At 43.0% G+C, this 25,034-nt stretch overlaps 1 protein-coding gene across 1 annotated transcript in view; it reads right to left on the reverse strand.

Annotated features, from left to right (window-relative positions):
• Window positions 1–226: 226 nt before the first annotated feature.
• Window positions 227–25,034, reverse strand: part of LOC127584987 (BTB/POZ domain-containing protein 8-like) — a 106,293-nt gene continuing 81,485 nt past the window's right edge. The window contains exon 6 of the transcript XR_007958455.1: window positions 227–2,289. The gene's annotated coding sequence lies outside the window, so the exon portion shown is untranslated. The remainder of the gene's footprint in view (window positions 2,290–25,034) is intronic.

Below are 25,034 nucleotides of genomic sequence, written 5' to 3' on the forward strand. Positions count from 1 at the left end.
GCCTTAAATGATTAATTCAGTCTTGTTGAAATCATAGCTAATCAATCAGCAACCTGCAATTTTAGCATCATGAAAGTCATTTAAACCTTAAGCCAAATAATATTCCTGAATTAATGTTGTGTTCCACATTTGATAAGGCATGGCAATTGAGGTTATGAAACAATATTTAGAAGTAGTTTGAAATTGGACTGTACACTTTGCCCCAAAAAAACTACTACAATTGGAATTAAACCAGTTTCAACTTTAATGTAAACAAAACCTCCAGGTTCCAGGTAGGGAGGTAGTATCTGAACACAACCCTCCCCACCCCAAAAAGGGAATGTACAGCAATATCCAAAGCTTTGAGAACACTTCTGGATGCATTTTAATTTCAGAGATCTATAAACCATTAAAAACATGCTGGCAATTCACAATTAAACCCGTTTGTGTCAATACATTAGAAGTCCGCTTCATGCAGCATGGATGACAGTAATACTCCAAGAACAGTTAGTGCATCTTCAGCTATGTGGTAGTACACACTGGTCCAGTGTAAATCTCCACACATTTCTCTCTGGTTGGACAAGAAATGGACACCACCCCTTCAGACTAACAAGTCAGATATTACAAGTTACTCATCTCACCTGGACCAGCTCCACATTTGCAAAATACATTTTACAAGCCATTTGTAGAAAGCCAAATATGTAAAGGAAAAAAATCAGGCAAGTGTAAAAATCACAGGAAGGTGGCTGTCACCAGCAAGGTCATAGTCCATTCATAATTAGCTTCAACTGCAGTTGTGTTGGTGGACATAGCAGCTTTATAACTATGAACTAGAAGTTAATTTGAGTAGTCTTGGATTAAAAAAAAGTTTTATTTGCATGCATTGCTGCATTAAAGGGTTTCATTCTTCCCTGCACATTTAACTCAGTACAAAAAAGGACACTTATTTCATGTATTCACCTTTTGAAGCACATTACTGGCTAGGTTATTTTGCCCAAGAGATCTCATTAGGTGAACACCTACTGAACCAACCATAGAGGCAGGTACAACATCATGGCTTTAAAACATTCCAATCCAAGAATAGAGCACCACTTCAAGAATTCCTTGCAGCCAAAGTATATACACAACTCCACTCAAGCTTAAAGAAAACTGCTTCTGCAATTTTGTTCTAGTTTTGAGCCCATAAACAGAGCCACTGATATAGAAAGCTGCATTTATACAAAAATAATGGACAAAAGCACAACCAAAAGCCAAGTAAACTTGTATTCTAAATAAAAAAAGTGCAGTCATAGAATTCTCGGAACAGACTTGGATCATTCACAGGTTAGTCACTTTTAAACAAAAAAAAATCCTGTTCCAACATGTTGTCTATTCCCATCCAAAATTTCAGACCACAAACAGGGCCACCTGAGCAAAGACAGTTACTTTTACTGAAAATGGTTCAATTGTAGACAAAAAGATAGATTTAACACCAAAAAAAGTGTAGGATATTCAAATCTCTTAACTAAATGAAGGTTTTTGTAGATTTATATTCCAGTTAAAGAACTTTATATTGTGGCAGCTCATCAAGCTACTTCAATGCATTACAAACTAATCCAATTAATAAGAGAATGTAGACAACTGCATTCAGGTCCAATCCCATTTAAATAATTCTGTAAATCCCTTTACGTCAGACCTGGAAGTTACAATATTGGAGAACATCTCAAAGCTCAGACCAGTGATACTGACAGCATGATCACAGCAAAAAGATCTTCAAGGTTTAAGTACTGGTCTGCCTCACACTTCCAATATTATATTGGACTATCTGATTTAACTAACATTTCAAGAGCATACAAGACAGGCAATGCCCAGGCTAATGATGAGTCTCCAATTCTACCACCGTCCATTCCCCTTGTGAAGATGAGAGATCTTCAGGAGAAAAGCTAGTTACAGATGTAATACTGGCTGTGGAGTCATCTAATGGCGATATAAGATCAGTCCATTTGCTCAGCTCTGCTTTGTCAACCATTACCTTACTTTGTAGCTTGACCCCATCGCTGGAAAGCAGTAGTGTGTGGTTAATCAACTGCTGTACAACTTCCACTGGCTCAATCTGCAGGGACAAGACTCTGTCGTTGGGATCTTCAATGAGTTCAAGGCATGGGAGATCCTGTTTCTGATGTTCTTTACTGTCAGTGTCATCTTCAAGTCTACTCTCCTCAGACTCTGCAGTTTCTACTTCATAGATTGTAGAAAGGATAGGTGGGAGCAGTGGTGTTATCCAAGGCACACAGTGTGTCTGCAGTGTTTTATCGCCCTCATTCATGATGCCTGCAACAGGTGACAGCACTTGAAGATTTTGGAAAAATAGCAAAACTCTTCTTGCATGCAATCTACAACTAAAGTTTTGACGTTTGCAGAGTAAGAGTGAATAGTATTGAGAAGATGTTTCTTACAAACTAGCTGGTACATTTCTTGCATACTTGTCTATTGACTGAGACACATGCTACAGCTGAACCTGTAAATTCAGTGACAAGCTGGTACACAAAAAAGCCACAGGAGTTCCAAAGTCTTCAGGCTTGTTATGTGCACACCACAAAAAAAAAACTTTGCAGGCCACAAACTTTCAAATGGTCCCATTAATCCACATTTTAGTGTAGCATGGATGTTGCAAAAAGCAGACAACATTGAAGGGGTGGGGGAGAAAACTACAATTGTAAATAGAACAGTGTCGCCTGGGCTTGACGGCAAGAGCTTGTGGGCTGAAGTTTGGATATTTGCCCAATTGTCCTGGGGTTACTAGTTTTCAATCTAGAGCAGTGTTTTCATGTCCAATGAACACAGGTCACGGCTTCAAACAAGCCAAGCACAAAAATTTATTTGCAAATTTCAGGTTCTGAACTAATACAGTAGCATGAAGTGACAAGACACATTTTAGACAAGTAGATAAAAGAGCCCAGATGAAATGCTAAACATACAGGCCAGCACACAGTACATAGTAATTGCAGACGTACAATGAGTTTTCTATCGGTGACCACTTCAATTACAGTTTACACAAGTGCACCTGGACTTCAACTACTACACACATTAGCGGCAAATAGCAACTTCTCAGCATAGTAGGCCTGTACATCAGCAATCAGGGAACATGCCAAGCTGCCATGTTTGGAAGGAAGCTGATGCTTCAGCACTACAAAAAACTTGGAGCTACCATTCCCAATATCCATAAACCCCAGCTGCCAACTTCCTCCTCACCTGATGGAAACTTATTCGAGACCAAACTGATTACTACAGGTCAGTTTAGAGACATTTGATTTTTGAGAGGTGGTGTGAAATTGGGGGTCAAATGTACAATATTTACTGTGCTAAATTCTCCCCAATTCCTGGAGATTGAATATGGAGCTTGCTATACCACGGAATGGTCTGATTAGAGAAGCATGCAAGGGGGAGCCTGGGCAACTAGAAGAGGGAGGGGAAAAAAATTTTCCAGAAACACAACCCAACCAATTGGGCAGGAAAATTCATCCAAGAATGCAATGCTGCCATGCTGCAAACAAGTCAGTATTGAGTTTGATGGAAGGGCTCAGAGCTAATACTAAAGGTTCTCTTCAAACATCTTAGGCTACAAAGCCCTCCAACTATCCTAGGGCTGAACTCATGTTTGCGACAACTACCTCATCGTTTAAAAATCTGCTAACCCAGCCTCAAATTCTTAATTCCCCCCCCCCCCCCCCAAAAAAAAATTAGCAAGCCATTTTAAAAACAGAAGAGCTTATTTGTTTCATTATTGACAAGCTGATATTCCTACACATGCTCCAATGGGTAGCTATGCCAAATCAGCTCTCCATAAGGGGCATCAGAATTGGACTTTTACTTAGGATTAGAGAAAGCACTAATCAACGGAGAAAACTATGCTGTGCAGAGTACCGTGTGGCTGCATGTGGAATGGACCTTTCCTACTCAAGGTAAAAGTGCAATGTTCAGCTAAGTAATTCGAGGTTCACAGATAAAAATCAAATCTTCAGAAAGCCAAGGAAATAGATCCCCAGCTGCTATTACTGTTTTAATAAGCACACCATTTCAGGATACATGGTTGACTTGGGGTGGGTTCAAATTACATGCCCCACCAACACCCTCCCTCACTGCAATGCACTCAAAGCCTGTATGAAATGGCCAGTTCCACCATGTACATAACACTTTATTAGTCAAAGTTAAATGAACAAAAAAAGTTTACAAACTTCTGGTGCTCTGCAAGTTTGTTACCAAGATTCCAGTGATAAGCAAGAACATCTATCAAAATAAATGTTAAAATTAAGTTCAGGCATGTGATCAGTGTGGAATATTTTGCTTGCACAGTCCAAGTCACAGGCATATATTGTATATATATTCTCTACTAGAATCTATTGCACAGACCTCTACCCTCAAGACCTGGGGAGAGCATTTTTTCCCCCAAAAGTAGCATTTAATCAAGCTCTATACATTACCTGTCAATATGTTATCATTCTTTTCATAAAGAGGGGAGCATTGCTGCTGCATGCAACCTTCATTTGCATCATCGGTCAACTCTTGTAATTTAGCCAAGTCCCCATCGAGGTAGTCTATAGGATGGTCGGCTACCAGTACCTCCATGTTGCTGGAGGGTGGTTCATCACCCAACTCACTAGAATGGTCTTCTACCAGCTTGTGCACACTTTCTGCAGTTAAAGTCATTTCAGGGATGTGCAGGTTGGACACTCATTTTCTAAAGGCTGGCTGTTCTCAACAGAAGGGCTCTCTTCAGGCCTGTGGGACTGGCTGCCAGTCACAGCAGAAGGGCTGGTCACCTGGTTGTCAGCAGAAAAGTCTGCTTGTGACTCAGTTTTTTGAGAGCAGGCAGCTTTGAAGACAATGGGAGTCTGGGTGGTCAAGTTGCTCAAACCCTGGAGAACAAGGTGTCTCGGCAGTTGCAAGCTCTTCTATTTCATCCACAGCCTGTAGAGCAGAGGGTTTGAAGTGGGGGGAACCAAATGGAAGGGAGGGCGTTTCAGTTTTCAATTCATTGCAGCTTTGTCCTCAAATACAGGGTTATCAATCCCTTCCAGCCCTTGTTGGTTGGTTTTCCCAGCCACATTTTCAAGATAACCCTCAGAATGATCTTCATCCTCTGAAGACACAAGGGGCTCAGTTGAAGAACCTTCAAGAAGATCATCTGCTGGAAGAGTCTCTGGCTCATAATCACCCCTTTCCAAGTGAATCCCCAAATCCTGCTCCACAAGATCTAGCTGGCGGAGTTCATCTCTCTGGGGAATGCAATTATCTGCAGACTCCAATTTCTCAGATTTGGACTCAACTCCTGAACTACTGTTGTAATCCTTCAGTTCCTCTGGAGTGCTGGTGACGCTGCTGCTCTTCCCAGCCAAGTCAGGACCACTCAATGTACTAGATCGGGAGACACCCTGGTCTTCGTGCAAATCTTCAGGTGAAATCCCAAGTTTCCTTCCAGAAGACAAGTTTTCACTTTCAACAGGATGTTCCAACTGTTTAGGCACCCTACAACTTTCCACTAGCAGATTGCAAGGTTTAAAGACAACGTCTTGGTCATGATTTGAGCACCTTTCTGGATAAAGTTCATCAGGAGGAGATTCCTCTGTATCTGCCTCTTCAGAGTATTCATACATGCTCAGCTTAACTTTCTCTGCATTGGCGAGGTTACTGTTGGACTCTGGAGAGCTCTCATCTTCCAAAGAGCTTCTCAAAGCAGGCTCCTTAGGTTCTCCTAGATCCTCCAGTGTCGGTTGCACGGACTACATGGTCCTTAATTGCAGTTACATTTTCTGATGGGCTCCCTAGAGTAGGGTTCAGAGCACCAAGATCCACATTGGATAGAATTCCTTCAGAACATGGCAGAATAGAAAACCTTCTCACAAATTTGTTTGCTAGGCAGGACATGCACTTCCAGGTCATCGTTGTTTAAGTTCACCTCTCCAACACCAGTCACATTTTCATCTATATTAATCTGTTGAGCTTCAATATTGTTTAAATGAGTTGTATTGATCACCTTGGCAACATCATGTTCACTTCCAACAATATCTCCAATATTTTCTATTTCATCATTGTAGTCTAAACACAACTCTAGTTCAACATTTGGTCAGGATTCATCTCAACTTCATTTAGTTGGCCAGATGATTCAACAGGTCCCAGCTGTGCCACTTTCTCCATTTCATCGAGTGTCCCCATACACACACTTGCTTCAGGCTCACCATTCATCACCTCATTCTCTGCAGGGGAAGGTTCATCAGCCTGGCTGAGACAAGGGGCTTCCTCCACTTCTTGTGGCAGGACATATTTTTGATGGAGAGACAACTGTCTGGATCTCGAGACACCATCTTCAGTGGATGGTGCTACAAGCAAGGTGGGAGCAGCCTCCTTTCTCTTACTTCTGCTGCAGTCTCAAGCTGACTCTCCAAGGACTTCTGTTCCCAACATTCTCTGAGAGAGACTTCCTAGAGGTCGATGACCTTCTATTTGATAGGCGTTGCTTCTCAACTGCTTTGGAAGTTTAGTTGATTGTAGAACAGTGCCCACTGAGCCCTTGGAAACAGAGGCATCTGACTGTACCCCACGGCCTGATTAACTGGTGTTTTGACCTTGAGCCTTGCATCCAAATGTTTTGCCTCAGCAGAAGCTTCTGTAGGCTTCAACTTTGTTTTGGTGGATCTGGCAACATTGGAGGTCTTACTCACTTCTAGACTTGGAATCTTCTTTGGCTGGGAAGAGCTTAGAGTCAAATCTAAAGAGGAAAAGTAAACAAAATTAATACTGAAAATACAGCACCAGGAACTAGCAGTGTAGCCAAGTGGCTACCTTCACACTAATGAACACCGATGGTATGATGCATTAGCCCAGACCTGATCATAACCAAAGAGCCATTTGGCTTCAAGTTGGGTCTGCTGGTCAGCAAGACCCAACTCCCAGGCCCTTGAAGCTTATGCCCTTAATCATCCTTTTGCTCAGGGTTTGACTAGTCTAAATCTTCAATCTCATGGACTCCAGGAAATAGATGCCTGGCCCAAACAATCTGCCCTCCAATTTTACCTTTGGCCCCGTGATCACCAATTAACTTGCACAGCTCTAAGATCAGCACAGTTTACATGCAGCCCTCGCTCACTGCTCCAGATTGGGGTTGATAGAAACTCTCGTGCTTGGATTTCAGATCTGCTACATGTACAGTCGTGCATCCTGGGTTAAGGCAATCCAGAAGCACTACTCATAATTCTTAAAGGATTTGCCACAAACACTAGGTGTCATGGGACTGAGGCAACAGGGAAGAATCAAGGATACAGCACCTAAACTTGTATGCTTGCAAAGAAAGGCTTTAGACAAATGTCAAAACTCAAGTCTCGGGAGGGCCAGGCAGGGTGAAGACTAGATCAAATACCTGATTAAAAGGGTAGTGTAGCAGTCAGCATAGTGCTATTACAGCACCAGCAGCCCAGGTTCAATTCTGGCCACTGTCTGCAAGAAGTTTGTAAGCAAGTTTTCTCTGTGACTGTGTGGGATTCCTCTGGGTGCTCTGGTTTCCTTTCACATTCCAAGAAGGATATGGGTTAGGAAGTTGTTGGGCATGCTATGTTGGCACCAGAAACATGGCAACATTTGTGGGCTGCCCCAGCACATTCTACACAAAGATGCATTTCACTGTATTGCAATGTACATGTGACTAATAAAAAATCTGATCTAAAAAGGCACCCAATGAGATGTGAAGTGTGTAATTAATCTTACTGCAGTATTACTTGACTCCTTACTGCAACATTTGATCCAATAGTCTTAACCTCTGGCAAACATTCCCACTCAATGGGCAACAATACGATTTTAAAGTATGAATACAGACCACCTTTAAAAATGAGTCTGGTTTCCCACCTTTCCTGCTGGAGGCAGCAGAGAGTTTTTCTGGTTTGGCTCCTGCAAGCAGCACACCAGGTTTGGAAGTTCGAGCAGAAGTCAAGTGCTCACTAGGAGGTTTAGACATTGGTTGCTTCCTCACTGTACTGGCACTTGGTCGGCTTGATTCAGCAGTCGTGCTGTTTGGGTCTTGAAGGAATTGAGAGGATCAGAGTTATTTAGAGAGACACCACATATTCTACATCCATACAGCTGTAAACACCCCAATAGAAATATCCAAGTGTACAAGTTACATTGAAAGCAGTATTGGGGCTGCAGTAAGACTCCTTGCTGGCCTAACCATCGAGAAAAGGGAAATGCAGGGGAGCAGCCCCAACCATTATGCATGGCCTTAATATAGACATGGGAGCAGAATTAGGCCATTCAATCCATCAACTCTGCCCTGCCATTTAATCCTGGCAAATTTTTCCCCACCTTATTCTCCCCATAACCTTTAACCCCTTTACCAATCAAGAACCTATCAATCTATTACAACTTTACTGTAGCCCTTGACTTCAACCAGGAATGACGGGAGAGCCCTCCTCAAAATTTCATACCCACTGAAAGTCATCTCCAGCTACATTTATGTTACAGTGCCAAGACAGAATCTCAAAGAACAAATGAGACATCACTGAAGAAAACCTCTCACCACAACACCAAACCTTTCCATGCTTGTGGAATTGGCGAGCTACAACACTCCAGAACCAGCGTCACCCTAACCTAAAGCTACAGCATGTAGCCTAACACATGGTGTTGTACAAACTCACTGTCATGACTTGTTTACTGAGAAGATGCTTGCACTGATCAGAGAGGTCTTTTATCAACATATGCCTGCTTGTCTTTTGACAAGGTTTTCCAAGACCCTAGAAAACATGGACCACTTCCCATAATCTTGAGTCACATTGAGGTAGACATAAAATTCATCAGTGCCTTTAATGCACTGTTCAGCTTTTGGCCAATTGAAGATGAATTTTGTACCAGCTTAGACTTTTGCCTGCTGGGCAGCAGTGCTCTGCCCTCATGCAAGCTTCCAATTCCTACACTACTTTGCAGGAAGGGTTAAGGTACCCGAAAAGTATCACCAGTCTCTGCAGAATTCTCCACTGAAGGTCAAGTGAACCAGTGTCCTCACCCAGACCAACATCCCTAGCATTGAAGCCCTAGTTACTCTCAGCTGGGTAGGCCACATCATTCACACATCCAACAGATTCCTGAAACAGGTGCTTGAGCTGTCACAGGAAGGGATTACTGTTCTGAAAGGAAAAAATATAGAACAGTACAGCACAATACAGGCTCTTCAGCCCACATTGTTGTGCCAACCTTTATACCTCACCTAAGACTATCTAACCCCTCCCTCCCACATATCCCTCCATATGCTTATCTAACAATCTCTTGAATTTGACCAATGTACCTGCCTCCACCACCCCAGGCAACACATTCCATGCCCCAACCACACTCTGGGTAAAAAAAACTTCTGATATCTCCCTTGAACTTCCCACCCATTACTTTAAAGCCATGCCCTCTTGTATTGAGCATTCGTGCCCCGGGAAGGAGGTGCTGGCTGTCCACTATCTATATTTTTTTTAAATATACACTTCTATCATGTCTTCTCTCCAAAGACATGATAGAAGTGTATATTCCTATCCGAATGTGCTCAAAAATATAACAGTGATACACCACAGAAACAGGCCCTTCAGCCCAACTCATCCGAGAAAGATGCCCATCCAAGCTAGTCACATTAGCCCCATATCCCTCCAAACCTTCCCTATGCATATCCAGATGAATCCTGGGAATGTACTAGTCCTTCACGAGTCCAGGGAACCCCTAACCCATGAGCAAAGTAGAGAAGGATCATTCAGTGTAGGAGAATGGGGGTACATACACAGAAAGCCTGATGCAAAGGGTAGTACATCTTAAACTACCCACCCAATCAGGCATCGGCCACCCCATCTGTGGTGAGACTGCAGTTCCAAATTAGTCTCAGCCACTTCAGAACCCATACAAGCAGAGCAGAAGCAAGTCACCCTCATTCCAGGAGAGACTACCCAAGAACACCACCAAGGTTTCCAGATGTGGCCAATATAAAATATACAGGACTAGTTGACAGACATGGATCGACAAATGCATCTACAAGCAGTGCCCATTGTCTCTAAAAGTTCCTCCCACTTCAGAGATATTGCTGACCCTCAACTGAATTGCCGTTTGCTAAATCATAGTGCTAGGGAGTTGAAGCATTTACTGAGGGGTGGCCAAGATAATCATTGAAGATTGGAATCAAGACTCTCACCCCAAAGGGCAAGAGCAACCAGAAAGTGATAGCACTGAATCATGTGACCACAATATGCTTTTTGTTCTATACTTGGGAAGTTTAACTGACTAACTGGACTTGAATGACAGATTGAAGGGCAATGAATTAAAAGAATTAGTGATTGAACATTGGGCAGCAGCTCAACAATGGGATGGTACAATGAAACCAGCAGAGAACTTGTCCACCCCAGGAGTTTCATGCTGGATTTTAGTTTGAGATATTGTAGCCCTATTCATCTTCCTCCAGACCAATCCACCCATTCCTAACTTATCTGCTGTAAATCTCACACCTAACCATACCCTCATTCTCTACAATGTCATCCAAAACAATTTTTCATATCCCAACTCATACCAAATCCTATTCACCCATCACTTCTCAGCTTGCTACCCACACTAGTACCTAGTTAAGCAATAGATTTTTAACTACTCCCATCTTTTCCAAATCTCCATGCTCTCATTCCCCACTTAAAAATCACCAGTCCTTGGATGTGCTTCATGAATTCGAGCCTCAATCATTCAAATTTAATTACTCGCAACATTGTGGGCTCCATTGACTGTCAAGGACTCAAGACCAAACTTCCATCCCTTGTCACTCGATGCTCTTTAGATCTGGCTGTACATCTTAAGGCAGTTGCTCTGTGGACTGGTATGGGAAAGGTTCTCTACAGCAGGCACTAAATATAACTTCTCAAGCAAAGGTATTTGACTCTGCATGGCACCTGGAAGGTTGGTTGTGTTTTTTGTTTAGAAAGTTATTTTTCCCTTAACAAAAGGACTGTTTCATTTCTATTCATCAGACAGCAAGGACCTAGCCTGTTTCAGCACTCCCCCACCAACTCCATTTCTAACCCCCCCCCTTTACCTTGTACCACCTATTACTTAGTGACCGCTGCCTCACTCCTCCCTCACCTCTTTATACCAGCCCATCTTCTGTCTACACACCCAATGCCGATTGTCTCAACCTAAAATGACCATCCCTTTGCCTCCACAGATGCTGCCCAACCCACCAAGTTCCTCCAGCAGTGTTTTTGCTCCTAGCCAACTGAACCAGTAGAGTATAAAACAGGTTTCAATGCAGAGAGCTCCCTGATGTTCTGCCTTAGGCCCTGCAGATGGTGCCATTTAATTTTCCTTCACTATTGATGTAGAGGCAACTAGACTGAGAAGGGGGAAAAAAAAACAGATAGCTGTATCTGCAAGGTGGGTGGGGGGGGGGGGGGTGAGGAGAAAGAAGAGCAGCTGTCATTCCTCATCTTGCATTCTTTCCCCAAAGCATTACATGTTTAGCTGTTTCCATTCCAAACACCACCAGATCAAGATCACCATCCATCCAGGCTTCTAGTTTTAAAAAAAAATCTGAAGTTAAAAGGATTCTATACAAAGGTAGCAGTGTTAATTGGGAGAGGTGATTGGACTCATGAAAGTCTCCAAGAATACCAATTTAAAGGATTACTCCAGCTTCAGATTTATTTCACTATGTACTCCTGCAGCTGGAAGCTGCAGATTATACTTAACCCAATGATAGAAACTGCTGGCACTTGTCAAAAACCATCCAGTCTCATGACCATTGCTGCTCAGTAGCAAAACCTCAACATTGATAGGTATCAGCAGGTAGATACCTGGTTTGTGAGGACATAGTGGCCTATTTTAATGTATAGCCAATCAACCTATAAAGCTTCACTAATTAGATCAATTCCCCTACTTCAAGCCCTATTTTTTAATTATTCAGTTCTCTTTTGAAAAATTGTATCAGCTTCCACTTCAAAGTCCACAATGTTCCAACTTGCAGTCCCACTCAAGGACAAAACCAGGTTTCACACTGCAGTATTGGGGGGCAGGGGGGGGGTGTCAGTACTGTCATTTGGGCAAGCAACCATTCTGACCCACTTGCTGTAGTCACCAGTGAAGACCCCACAACGCTGCCACTTGGTCAGTCTATTTCCCCCCCAGTCAAAACCACATTAAGAAAACTTATTGCCATCAGAGCATGCAGTGCACAGATTGTTAAATACCTTTTTTTAAAAAGGCATCAGAGTAAGAAATACTTCCAAGGCAAGAAGCTACTAAAGAGAACTGTAGCAAATCCAAAGTCTCCATACTTTTATTCTAACCCCAAAATACAACCTACAAGGTCCAATGGAATCCCCTTCCCATTTACTGATTTAGTCCCATTTTCAACTAGATGCCAAACATGAGATTTTTTTGTTTACTTTGTCTAATTATCAAATAGTTCCCCTGCCCCCTAAAATACACCTGTAGGGTTGACCATGTAGGCACAGGGAAAACATCACAGCATCTCAACTCCATGCAGTGATCTGAAGGTATAGTAATTATTGGTCCAACTCACCGACCTCCACCCCAATACAGTGGGGGAAAGAAAATTGGGCACAGCCCACTATATCCAACAACTGAGATCAAGATTAAAAAGTTAACTGAAGGCAACTATAGGGAAGAGGCATTTGCCCAGCCCCTGAAGCACTAACATTCCCCTTGATAGTCCCCAAACAGAAGTGCACTGCAGTCACTTTCAGAAAACATTCCTGTAGCATCTTCGCAAAGCAGGTTTGCAGAGTTCAATACTAAGCTAGTGACCACAAAACAGGATGGAGGGGATACTCCCCCACTGTACCATCCAAGTGACTCCTTGCTACCCAGAAGGTTCCACAGGTCAAACACTCACCCGTTTGTTGAAGTGTGCAATCTGCAGCAGGGAGGCAAGGTTTGTCATGAAACAGCAAATCCAAATATCAAAAAACCTGGAATAAAATCTCACTGTACAGAGAGCTCTGCTTTCAAGGTTGTTTCAGTCAACTGAGCAATTAGCAGAGAGTCTGAAGGGGCTGTATGCTGGGAACTAGTCAGTCTGGGAAAGACAAATAGCACAAACACAAGAGCTGGTCAAGTTATTCAGCACAGCTAGCAAGCTAGATGGAACACTTCCAAATGACTGCGTGCTTGGGTTTAAAGACTAGTCTGAATAAGACATTAAACATGGTCATTAATTTTTCCATTTTATTCAGCCATTAACCTGGATGAAAGTTGGGGTGATGCAGGGGCACTTTTACTACTATAATTACTGCTTAGATCGACTCCATATAAAACCTCCCAATATAGTTACACAAGTCAGATTGGACTAGGGAAAGCATCAGGCAATCAACTGGATGAATGGTGGGGAGTAAAACTGATCAATGAGGTCAGCCAGTAACCACTTTTGTCTGAAGTGACCCAGGATGTCTCCTGCTCTTTTTAAGCATCAGGCAAGAACTGAATAACATGTGCAAAGTTTTGTCAGAAGTTTTAAAGCAAATTTTAAAAAGTTGCAAAAATGGACAAAGGGGACAGATTTCAGGCTGGGGGAAGAAAAGAGCTGGATATGCAACAGTTAGAGCCTCATTTGGAATACTGTGCGCAGTTTTGGGCCCCACATCTTAGGAAGGATGTGCTGACGTTGGAGAGGGTTCAGAGGAGATTTACGAGAATGATTCCAGGAATGAAAGGGCTTAAGTATGATGAGCGTTTGTCGGCTCTTGGACTGTACTCGCTGGAGTACAGAAGGATGAGAGGGGACCTCGTAGCGACATTTAAAATGTTGACAGGTAAGGATAGAGTAGATGTGGCTAGGCTGTTTCCCTTGGTGGGCGTGTCTAGGACCAGAGGGCACAATCTTAGAATTAGAGGGTACAGTTTCAAGACAGAGATGAGGAGAAGTTTCTTTACCCAGAGGGTGGTGAAATTGTGGAACTCCTTGCCACGCACAGCAGTGGAGGCCAGATCAGTGGGGGTATTCAAGGAGGAGATACAGATATCTAAATAGTCAGGGTATCAAGGGATATGGGGATAAGGCTGGCAAATGGGATTAGAATAGTTTTTTTTTTCTTTTTTCCCCCACCCCATTTCTTTTTCCCTTTTCCTTGGAGCAGACTCGATGGGCCGAATGGCCTGCTTCTGCTCCCTTATCTTGTGATCAGGTAACAGCAGTCCAGCACCCAACACTAGAGACTTTACCCTAGTCACATTGGATCCGTCAGAAACTAGGATGCCCAATAGTTGTGTTTAAGTATCATCTGCCTGATAGGAAGACACTTTGATAGACCACTTATACCAGTCAGAACCCCAACCCCTTCTCCAGAGGAAAAAATTGGTGGAACTTGATTTAGTTTTAAATGGGCATTTTTATTCTGCTTAGCAATTCTATAGTACCCTTCCTGTAAAATGAGAAAAATTTTAGTCACTCAGTTGCAGGAGCCTATTCACATCAATTGATGCAGGAAAGTGGGGTCAGTGCAACAGCATATTGGACCTTTAGCTGTGGGTTAAAAAGTCAATTAACATGGAACTCAGTACAATGGAAATGAGAAATTTCTCATTACTAAAGCAGTCCCTTGGCACAGGATGTCTGTTCCTCAGCACTGGAGATGTTAGTGTGTGGATTCCTTAAAAGCAAGGTGGCCAATGCACAGCAGCTGCCCCAGTGTGACAAAGTTCAGTGGTAAGATCCAAAGCAATTAGGTCCCAAGGTTTGAGGCTCCAAGATAGGGAATGGGTGACCAACACGCAGAGAGTGCAGGAGTCCCTTGCAGTCATCTCCCTCCAAAACAGCTATACTGCTTTTGATACTTTTGGGGGAAGATGGCTCATCAGGGGAAGGCAGCAGAAGCCAGGATCATGACACCAAGTGGCTCCACTGTACAGGAGGGCAGGAAGAGATTGGCAGAGTGGTAGGGGATTCCATGATAAGGTGAAAAGACAGGAGCTTCTGTGGCCACAAATCAGACTCCTGGTTGGTGTGTTGCCTCCCAGGTGCAAGGGTCAGGGATGTCTCAGCAGCTGCAGGGCATTCTGGAAAGGAAAGGTGAACAGCCAGTTGTTGTGTATGTAGGTATCAATGATATAGGAAAAAAGCAGGATGAGGTCCTACAAGCCAAATTTAAAGAGCTAGATTAAAAAGTCAGACCTCAAAAAGGTAATCATTTTAGGATAACTACTTGTGCACATGCTAGTCAAAGTATGAATAGTAGCACAGTTAGGATGAATATGTGGCTTGATCAGTGGTGCGGGGGGGTGGTTTTAAACTCCTGAGGCATTGGAACCAGTTCTGGGAGAGGTGGGACCAGTACAAACCAGATGGTCTACACCTGGGCAGGACTGGGACTGACATCCTAGGGGGAAAGTTGTTTGCTAGGCTGTTGGGGAGGACTTAACTAATATGGCAGGGGAATGGGAATCCATGTAGAAAAGACAGAGGGAAGCAGAGCAGATACCAGAGCAAAAGTTAGCAAGGAGAATAGAGTACAGGAAAGTCAAGTCCAAAAGATACAAAGGTTACTAGATTCTAAGGATGATGGAGGGCACTTTATCTGAATGCCTGCAGCATTCAAAACAAGGTCAGTGAACTTGTGGCACAAATCAGTACAAAAGGATATGATTTAGTGGCCATTACAGAAATGTGGTTGCAGGGTAGCGATGATCTCGAATTCAATATCCAAGGGTATCAGGTAACACAGAAGGACAGGCAGGAAGCCAAGGGAGGTGGGGTAGCATTCTTAATTAAGAACAAGATCAGGGTGATAGTGAGAGAACAAGAGATCCAAGGAATGGAATGTTGAGTCCATCTGGTAGAGATTAGGAATAGTTAAAAAGGGAAAAACAACCCTGGTGAGAGTTATCTATAGGCCACTGAATAATAACATTACAGAAAAGATATACTGGCTTTGGAGGCAGTGCAGAGGAGTTTCATTGGGTTGATTCTGGAGATGAGGGGGTTAGCTTATGAGGAGAGATTGAGTTGTCTAAGACTACTCATTGGAATGAGAAGGGATCTTATAGAAAGAAGTTATGAAAGAGGATAGACAAGATAGAGGCAGAAAAGTGGTTTCTGCCGGTAAGTGAGACTAGAACTAGGGGACATGGCCTAGGGGAGTAGATTTAGGACAGAAGAGGGACTGCTTCTCCTTCCTCCTCCCCCAAGAGGAGTGAATCTGATGTTCTCTGCCCAGGAAAGCAGTAGACGCGACCTCATTAAATATATTTAAGACGCAGTTAGATTTTTGCATAGAAGGAGAATTAAGGGTTAAGGGGGAAAAAGGCAGGTGGGTGGAGCAGAGTCCACAGCCAGATCAGCTATGATCTCATTGAATGGCAGAGCAGGCTTGACGAGCCAGATGGCCGACTCCTGCTCCTATTTCTTGTGTTCTTAATTGGAGACCAGGCTCTGATAATGACATGGTAGATGTACGGATCAGTCCAGAAAAAGATGCATGGTCATTAGGATCCAACTACTTTCTGCCAAACCAGATTACAAGGTATAGGAGGCATCGCTAGATTATCAGCCCTACCACTCAAAGCACACCAACTTCAGAGTTGGAATTCCATATTCCCCCTCCATCTGGTTCAACTAGCAGTGGACAAGTTGGCTTGGAACAGCAACATTTGCTCAGTACCTCCAGCATGAGATGTAGCAGTCAGGCTTATTGGTGTTTGGTTTTTGGGGGGGGGGTGGGGGTGTGGTTGGTGGCAAGACCATCAGCTGAAGCAAACAAAAATCTTTAAGGAACATGAGTAACAAGTTTTGTTCCATTATGGAAACAAAAATTCCAGAATAAGCCAATGTACAATTCCAATACAAAGGGGAAGCCAACTATCAAAATCCAGTACCAAATGCTCATTGACCAAGGTTGGCATTGTGGTGCACCAAACCCTTACCTGCTCACAGTGCTGCGCTGGGGCTTCACTGGTCTTTCTGCAGGCAGTTTAACTGCTGCAACAGCAGTTGGTTTCTTGGAAGCTGTAGAGATAGAACTAAAGTTAGTTAAGGCACCATTTCAAAACATTTGACTGCAGCCAATTCTTCACTTTAGAAAGCTGCATTTTAATGGCTAGCATGAGTGGAAGTATAGAATAGTTTGAATTCAGGTGAGATAAAGTTACTCATGTAAAGAGTTATGTTCTACTAGGTCTCAAGGCCTGCACCATTACAAAAGTTCCAGTGTTGTCATTAGAGGGAAAATAGATTCACCATCTGCCCTTCCATTCTCCATGGCAACACCCACATCCAACTTCAGAACAGCGACAACCCTTGATTAAAAAGAACAAGTTATTAATTCATCTTGAAGGGCAGAAAGAGGCAGGTCAAGCCAATAATTTCAAACAACTCAGTCAGGTATTAACCAAAAAACCCTCAAAATGGAAGAGACAGGAAATAGTGAAATAGATTTAAAGGTTCTCAGTTAGTTCTTCTGATGAACCAGCATGAGGTGTCATCTTAAATGAGCATGCAAACAGAACTCTTGAAAGGTTTCCTGTCTTCATTTCAAAGCAACTTCATTGTAGCCAGAACTAAAAGAATTGCCCCTACTCCAATGCCAAGGTTGCACAGGTCACAAATGGGCATAAACTAGCCTAGAGGAAAAAAAAAGTGGATTCATGAGTTCAAGTGAGGGAGATCAAACAGGAATCCAGTTCAAAAAGCAGAAGCAAAAGAAAATTTAAGGTTGGTGCAGAAGATTTACAAATTATAGTTCCAACACAAATTCCTACCTGTGGGTTTTTGGAAGGGTGGGGAAGTTGGTAGAATTGTGAAGTATTTCTGGACACTCCTAACTAAACAAACTCCCACCATGTCACGTGCCCACAATTTAGCGGGTAACTGTCGAGGGTCTATCAGCAACTAGTTTTAGGTGGAGCATGTTTAAGGGGCTATTGGTTGTCATCACTAGTGCATGCCTGCAGAGTACATAGAGGTCTGGCCCCAAGGGAGGGGGGCTGCGGGTGGGGTGATAAAGACAACCCAGACTACACCCCATCCTCCTCCTCAAATCTCCCCTTGTCAAGTTTATTTCTAAAGACCTCTACAGAAAGCACATTTAGTTCCAGATTGAAGCCCAATGGCAGGATTTGAAAGCAATGACAAAGCTTCAGGGGTAGCTTAGATTGCCAGAACACTTTAGCATTACTGTTAACAGACCCAAGGGAGAGGATAATCAGAGCAAAAAAGTGACAAATCTAATGGGCCAAGTAGTTTCTTTTAAAAAGAAATCCATAAGGAATTAATAATCTAGATTGCCCAGGATATGGAGATAGGGGCAGTTGAAGGTTTCAACCTGACTGGCTTCTAGAACTGGCAACTGCCAAATACGAGACAACTGCTCTCAACTTGAACTAGAATACAAGCAGGTTGTTAAACCAATGTTCTTAGTATTTGGGCAGGGTTAAAGTTTAATTGGCAAGAGACTGCAAAGCAATCTAGGTTTAATGCACCATTTGTAAGCAGCTAGTATGCAGGTACAGCAACTAGCAAAGTGGCTAATGTTATCACTCCAGAAATTGGATACATAACTAAAGGGGTTATGTAGGGCATTAGTAAGACCATATCTGTAATACTGTGCACAGTATTGGCCTTCTTACTCAAGGATGGATGTTGTGCATCAGAAACCATTTCAGGTTTACTGGACTGATACTAAATCTGGTAGATTATCTCAATGTTACACAGGCTAAACTTGAACCTGCTGGAGCTTAGTGCATGGGGATTTGATTGAAACATACAAGATCCCAAGGGGCATTGACAGGGTATGTGTGGAAAGGATGTTTCTTGGGAAGATCTAGGACTGGTGGGGGGGTGGGGCGTCATGGTTTTAAAAACAAAATTACTTGCCTCCAAAGCAAAGTTTGAGGATCACAAGTCTTTGGAACTTTTTCTCCAATGATAGGGGAAGTGGAGTCTTTGAATAAAAAGGCGGCCAGGGTAGGTAGATTCTCAAAATGGTGGGAAATTACTGCAGGTCAACATGAATGTGGAATTAAAGTTACAATCAATCAGCCACGTCAAACAGCAGAGCAGGCTTTAGAGGCTGAGTGGCCTACTTCTGCTCCCAATTCATAAGCCTCCCAGAACCCAAGTTTTAAAGAAAAAAAATTTTTCCTGTAAAGCTCCCCACCTAGTTTTGTACAGACCAACCGCTCAAAGCTTACTGGACTCTCCCTACCATGGGAGACTGGTCACTTCAAATGCCATCAACTCTGGGTAATCTGATACCAGTCTCAGCATCAGCAGTCTGGACACCTACAACTGTAATCCACCCTCCACCACACACAATGCACATCTTTACAGGAGAGAAATTCAAACATGACTTCCCCCCCCACCCCCCATTCCCTCAATGTTAAGATTACCAAAAGATGAAGATGCCAAGTACATAGCCAAGTGGGATTTGTTTGAAGAACTCCCAGCCAAAGACACCAAGGGCCAAATCACCCTGCCTGTATATAATAAATTGATTGAAACTTCTCACTCACCATCTGAACAAGATCAACTTGAAACAGTTTCTCAACTTCATCCCCTGTATAAACAGTTCTCCCATTCAACATCTATGGGGCACAGAATCACCAACAGCAGTTTCACCATGGACAAACCATGTGTGGATATTGTAAGTGGCTGGAGTGCAAAATCTGGTCTACAGCCAAGGAAGGAAGTGAGGAAGGCCAGTCACTTGTGTTCCAGGTGGCTGCAAGCTTCCCAACACCAGTGCAACACAGATGGAGAATTATAGACAGTGTCTAAAGGGCTTCTTTTCCAACTCAATTCATAAAGTGCTTGTTACATTTATAAAGGGAAGGCAAATACACAGGAAAACCATCTTATGTTTGCCTTCCCTTCAAGGACAGAGTTAACACCATCCCCAAAACAAGTGCAAAATCCAGCACCAGGCATAAGAGTGACCAACGCCACAAGATGTTGGTTTTAGTTAGCAATAGGTCTCCATGAAGTTAAGCTGCTTCAACCCTCTCAGGTTCTTGTTTGTGTGCTACTAGGCTCAGAACCTCTCCAATGTTAAATCTAAGTTAATATTGGGTTTCATCCCTCAGAAGGAATATTTGATTGTAGATTCAAGCACAGCCAACAAAAAAGTAACCTGGGCTCTCATCCAAGAGGCTACTCCCATTTATTCAAAGATCACTACAGGCAGCATAGTGGCATAGCTAGTAGAGCCACTGCCTTACAACACCACAGATTGAGGTTTAATCCTGACCCTTTGGTCCCATGTGGAGTTTGCACATTCCTGTAACTACACGAGTTTCCTCCAGCATCCCAAAGACATGCTGGTTGGTAGGTTACTTGGCCACAGTAGACTGTCCCAGCTTATAGGCAAGTAGTAGAATCTGGAGAATAGAAGTGAGAGCTCAAGTGCCAGCATGGACTCAAATGCCCATTTCTATGCTCCATATCTATCAAATATTCACATAGGGGGAATTGGACAAAATAATTTGGGGAAATCAGCCCTTGAGCAAATGGCACATTATTCAGTCAGACATCAATTTTGAGCTGATGTTCAATTAAGTAGAGGAGAAAATCTAAGGAAGTTCAAGAAGAGACAATTTGACACCATTAACGTAGTGACCAGGTTAGAAAACAGCTAGGATTGATGCCATCAGTTGTGGCTCAGTGGGTAAATATTTGCTTCCAGTGGAAAAAGGTCAGTTTCAAGCCCCATGCAAGGCTGGAGCACAGATCCAAATCTGTTTAACCATAGCCCTGGAAGGGTGGCACAGACAACTGTCTTAGACCATGCACAGATTGGCACTTTCTACTTTAAGGATGGCTTCTGGATTATAGCCAGCACATTAACTGTTACAGAATAAGGGGTCCACAGGAATGTGCAAGGTATGAAGCAACTTCACTACAGTGCAGTTTAGATATTGAAACTATCATCTCCAGCCCCCACTGAGAGATTATACAACTTGGACAATTGTCTCAACTTCTGACAAGTGACATTTCCTTATGATACTTTGCAAATTGTTACAAGCTGGGCATTATTCCCAGCATCACCAGAGTCAATTCTATTGGCTGCAGCTGTCAGTCTAGTGGCTTCGTGGTGCAGAGCCTCCTGTCAGCTTCTCTGCACCTACCCACCACATGCTGGGTCATCAGCTGCTCAGAGCAGCAATCAATATCCCTGCTTTACTATGAAGTAAAGAGCTGAGTTTTTGTCAAAGTGTTTGTTCCAGCAAATCCTTAAATTTAGCCAATGGTCACCCCCATTCTTCAACACTGCACCCCCTCCATTAGAGCCTTTCACAAATCCTGAATTTATTTCACTGTGCTCAATGCCTTCAGTTGCTAGAGTCTCAAACTCCAAAATTCCCCAAGGATGTGCTAATCAGCTGTAGTAAGTTATCCCTTGCTGCAGGTTAATGGCAGAGAGTCAGTGTTAGTGGACATGCAGGAGACCAACATGGAACTATTAGCCCTCTGGGAGCCAGCACAAACTTCATGGGCTGAAAGACTAACACCCATTCTCTCTCTCCCTTACACACACACCCCCCCCCCCCCCCCAAATGAAGCTTTAATCACCCTTCTCATTACTCCTTTGATGTTGCTGCACCCTGTGGTAGAAGTTTAAATATCCATTCAGGATGGATTGTTAATTTAACAACTCTTGCACTATGTATCAAGTAAAGGTTTATTTAAATAACTGTAGAACAAATTCCTGTTTGTAACATTCCTATCCCAGCCAAATAACATTGCCACCAAAATAGGGGAGGTGTCTACTGAGAGTTGGAAGAAGAGTCCATCTCATTCAAGACAAGTCCCAGCACACAACTGTTACACAGCCATGCTTCACTTAGCTGAAGCATCCTCCAAATCCCCATTGGGAATTTACACCAGATGACTGGAATTTTGGTTGGTGGGAACCACAGGAACAGCCTCAGAAGTAAAAGGGCAACCACATCATTTAACATGTGAAGGAGCCAAGTCCATAGACAAGCAAATCCCTTCCAAACCCTTTCTGCACGACTGTAGCATCAAGACCCAACCACTACAAAAATCATTGGATATTAATTTGCTTTTAGGGGGGTGGGGGGGGTTCTTGTGTGGAGACACTGCAAGTAGTGATGTCATTTGTATCACATACACCACCATCTTCCCTTTTATGCCTCCACCATTGGTAATTAGTTTTAAAACCCATTCCTTGCATCAGGGAAACTGGGTTTGATCCCATTGAAGGCATGACAGAGAATGTCAAAGTGGGGATCTTTGATAATGCATGTTGCCTTCTTGAGCCAACACCTCCTGTAGATGCTACTAATGGTGGTGAGGGATGTGCCCAAAAGGTGAAGTTATTCTAAAGTGGATAGAGAAGCTAGAGAAATGTTGCCATGTTTAGCAGGATACCATGTTTAGCAAATTTACTCTGGCACACTCTAAACCTCTTCCTTTGCTTCCTCCATATCAAGTGAAAGGTAATTATCACCACCTGCTTCTCCAATACGTGACTGTGAAGCCTTCTTCCCACATCCATTGTGTTCAACAAGACAACAGATGGAGAAACTTGCAGCCTGGTGACTTAGTGGCATGCTATAGAAAACAGCAATTCTGCCCAGAATAGATTGAAATAAGTGAGACTAATTTAACTTCTACAAAGCCAATTAGAAGAGGACAGTTACAAACAGATTTAAACTGATTTTCTAAATTCACACTTTAACAGGTCTAAAGTATCACCACCTTAAGAATAAATTTACTGTACAGCCCAGTCCTTTATGCACGAGACTTTGATAGGGTGAAAAAAAGTCACCTATAGACAAAGTGAGTATCAGCTGCTAAAACAGGGACCGTTCCAAACATTGGCACTTTAGGCTTTACATTGCTGATCCCCAGATAGAGCCACACTATCGACAAATGACACTGGTGTTGAGAATAATCTATGTCAAACATACAGAAGGTACTAAAATTAAATGCTAGAAACACTTGGGTTAGGTAAGTTTTTTGGAGGGACAGCTAACATTTCAGGTCGACTTCTTAAAATAGAAGTCTGCTCACATGCAGCAGCTGCACTTGGCACTGAAATGTAACACCATTTTGGAAGCAGTGTAGAACATTTGATTATATTCTGCTTTAACATAATCAAAAATATTGTTAGAACCATAGAAAACTACAGCACAGAAAACAGGCCATTCGGTCCTTCTAGTCTGTGCCAAAACATTATTCTGCTAGTCCCATTTACCTGCCCCCAGCCCATACCCCTCCAGACCTCTCTCGTCCATGTATCCATCCAATTTACTCTTAAAAGTTAAGAGCGAGCCCGCATTCACGTCAGATGGCAGCCCATTCCACACTCCTACCACTCTTTGAGTGAAGTTCCTGTAATGTTCCCCCAAACCTTTCCCCTTTCACCCCAAAGCCATGTCCTCTCGTACTTATACACTACAGTTGCACACACTACAAGTTGTGTTCCTTCAAGAATGTACCGTATGGTGCAATATTGTTGCCCCAGCTACTAAAGAGGGGAATTGGCTGCCTTCAAGGATATTTTCTGGTACCTCTGCCTGTTAGAGAACAAAGCAGCAACAAAGATCCTACAGACAGAATATGGTGACTTTAGAAACTATAGATAGGAGTGGTGCTTTACAAGAAAAGTTGAAAGGAATTCTGTGCTGGGACTCCTGTGAAGCAAAATATCATTTCAGGTGAACTTTGCCCAATCATCCCACTTAGTAACCTCATGCATAATACCCAGCTCTTACACCTCGGAGAAATCATAATGCAATGCTGGAGAACTCATTTCCTCCCCACATATTAGTTAACCCTCTCTTCCTCTCCCCACCCAACCCCCAAAGAAAAAGTCAAGTAATAAACAAACCTGCAGAGGTGGAGCAGTGCTGCACTGGGGCTTTGACTTTGGGAACAGCTTTGCTGGTGGGCAGTGCCTTGATTGATCCACTTTTCTCCACATGATTGGGCTGGTTACCATTCCCACCAGCACTGCTGGGGGAAGCCACGTTTTCCTTCAAAGCCTTGCTCCTGGCAGCCATTTTCTTCTCCATGATTTTGTCATGAGAGGACATGCCAGACCTTGCAGTTTTGGAAGAGGCTTTTTGCTCCTGGTCATTACTCTTTTTAGTGACAGCATTGGCCACTCTGCTTGGCTGAGAAGAGGATGGTCTACTGGATATTGGTTGTCTACTGCCTGTGGTCCCCACCTTAGCCTTGACTTGGGTTCCGTGGTGGATTTTGCACTCGGTTTCCCTTTAGCAGGCCCATCGTTCTTCTGTTTGCTCATTGGCCCCTTCATGGCTGCTCCACTTTTGTTATTTGTGGTTTCATTTGAGGTATGGACATCTGCTGCAGGAGATTCATCCAGCTCTTCAGATTTCATGGCAGAGTTTTAGGAGCAGAGAGGCTGTGGTTTGAAAAAAGGAAAAATCAATTCAAGAGCAAAATACCAAGCTTGTCTCTCCAAGATAGAAGAATCCATAAATAGATTTAATTCTGACTGGAATATTGTCATTAGAACCAAGCCAAAGTAGTTTTGTATTACCATTCAGCTTTGTATTTTTCTTTACATGATAGGAACTTTGTACCATTAAAATTCTACATGGCATGGTCTATTTCTTGGTACATTAGCATCAGATGCCAGGTTTCCTGGGTTACACTGCAGGGTTGCCAACTGCAATGGAATACATTACAAGTGAGTCACTCAATCCCTCGCCTCCTTGCACCCCACCATTGATTGCTGCAGCTTCCCTGATTGACAGGTTATTCCAGCCAATGAGAAATCTAGCATAGTGAAATCCAACTACACCTTCCAAACTTATGATATTTATAAAACCTGCTTTCGTGAGATTTTCATCACTATGCACCAAAACAGCACAGACCCCAACAGCAGGCACGTATGCAGTTCCTCCACACAAAAAAGCTTGCATACTAAAGAGTTCTAGGAGAGAGCACTAAACAGCCACCTGTTATTGCAGCTCATTTTTCAATTAAAGACTTCCATTGGCTTTTAGAAACAACTGCCACCTTGATATTGGGAGCTTCTGCCAACATGTCCTAGTCAGACACTACTGTAGATGCCAGACAC

This window comes from Pristis pectinata, chromosome 31, assembly GCF_009764475.1.
Source record: "Pristis pectinata isolate sPriPec2 chromosome 31, sPriPec2.1.pri, whole genome shotgun sequence".
Taxonomy (NCBI): Eukaryota; Metazoa; Chordata; class Chondrichthyes; order Rhinopristiformes; family Pristidae; genus Pristis; species Pristis pectinata.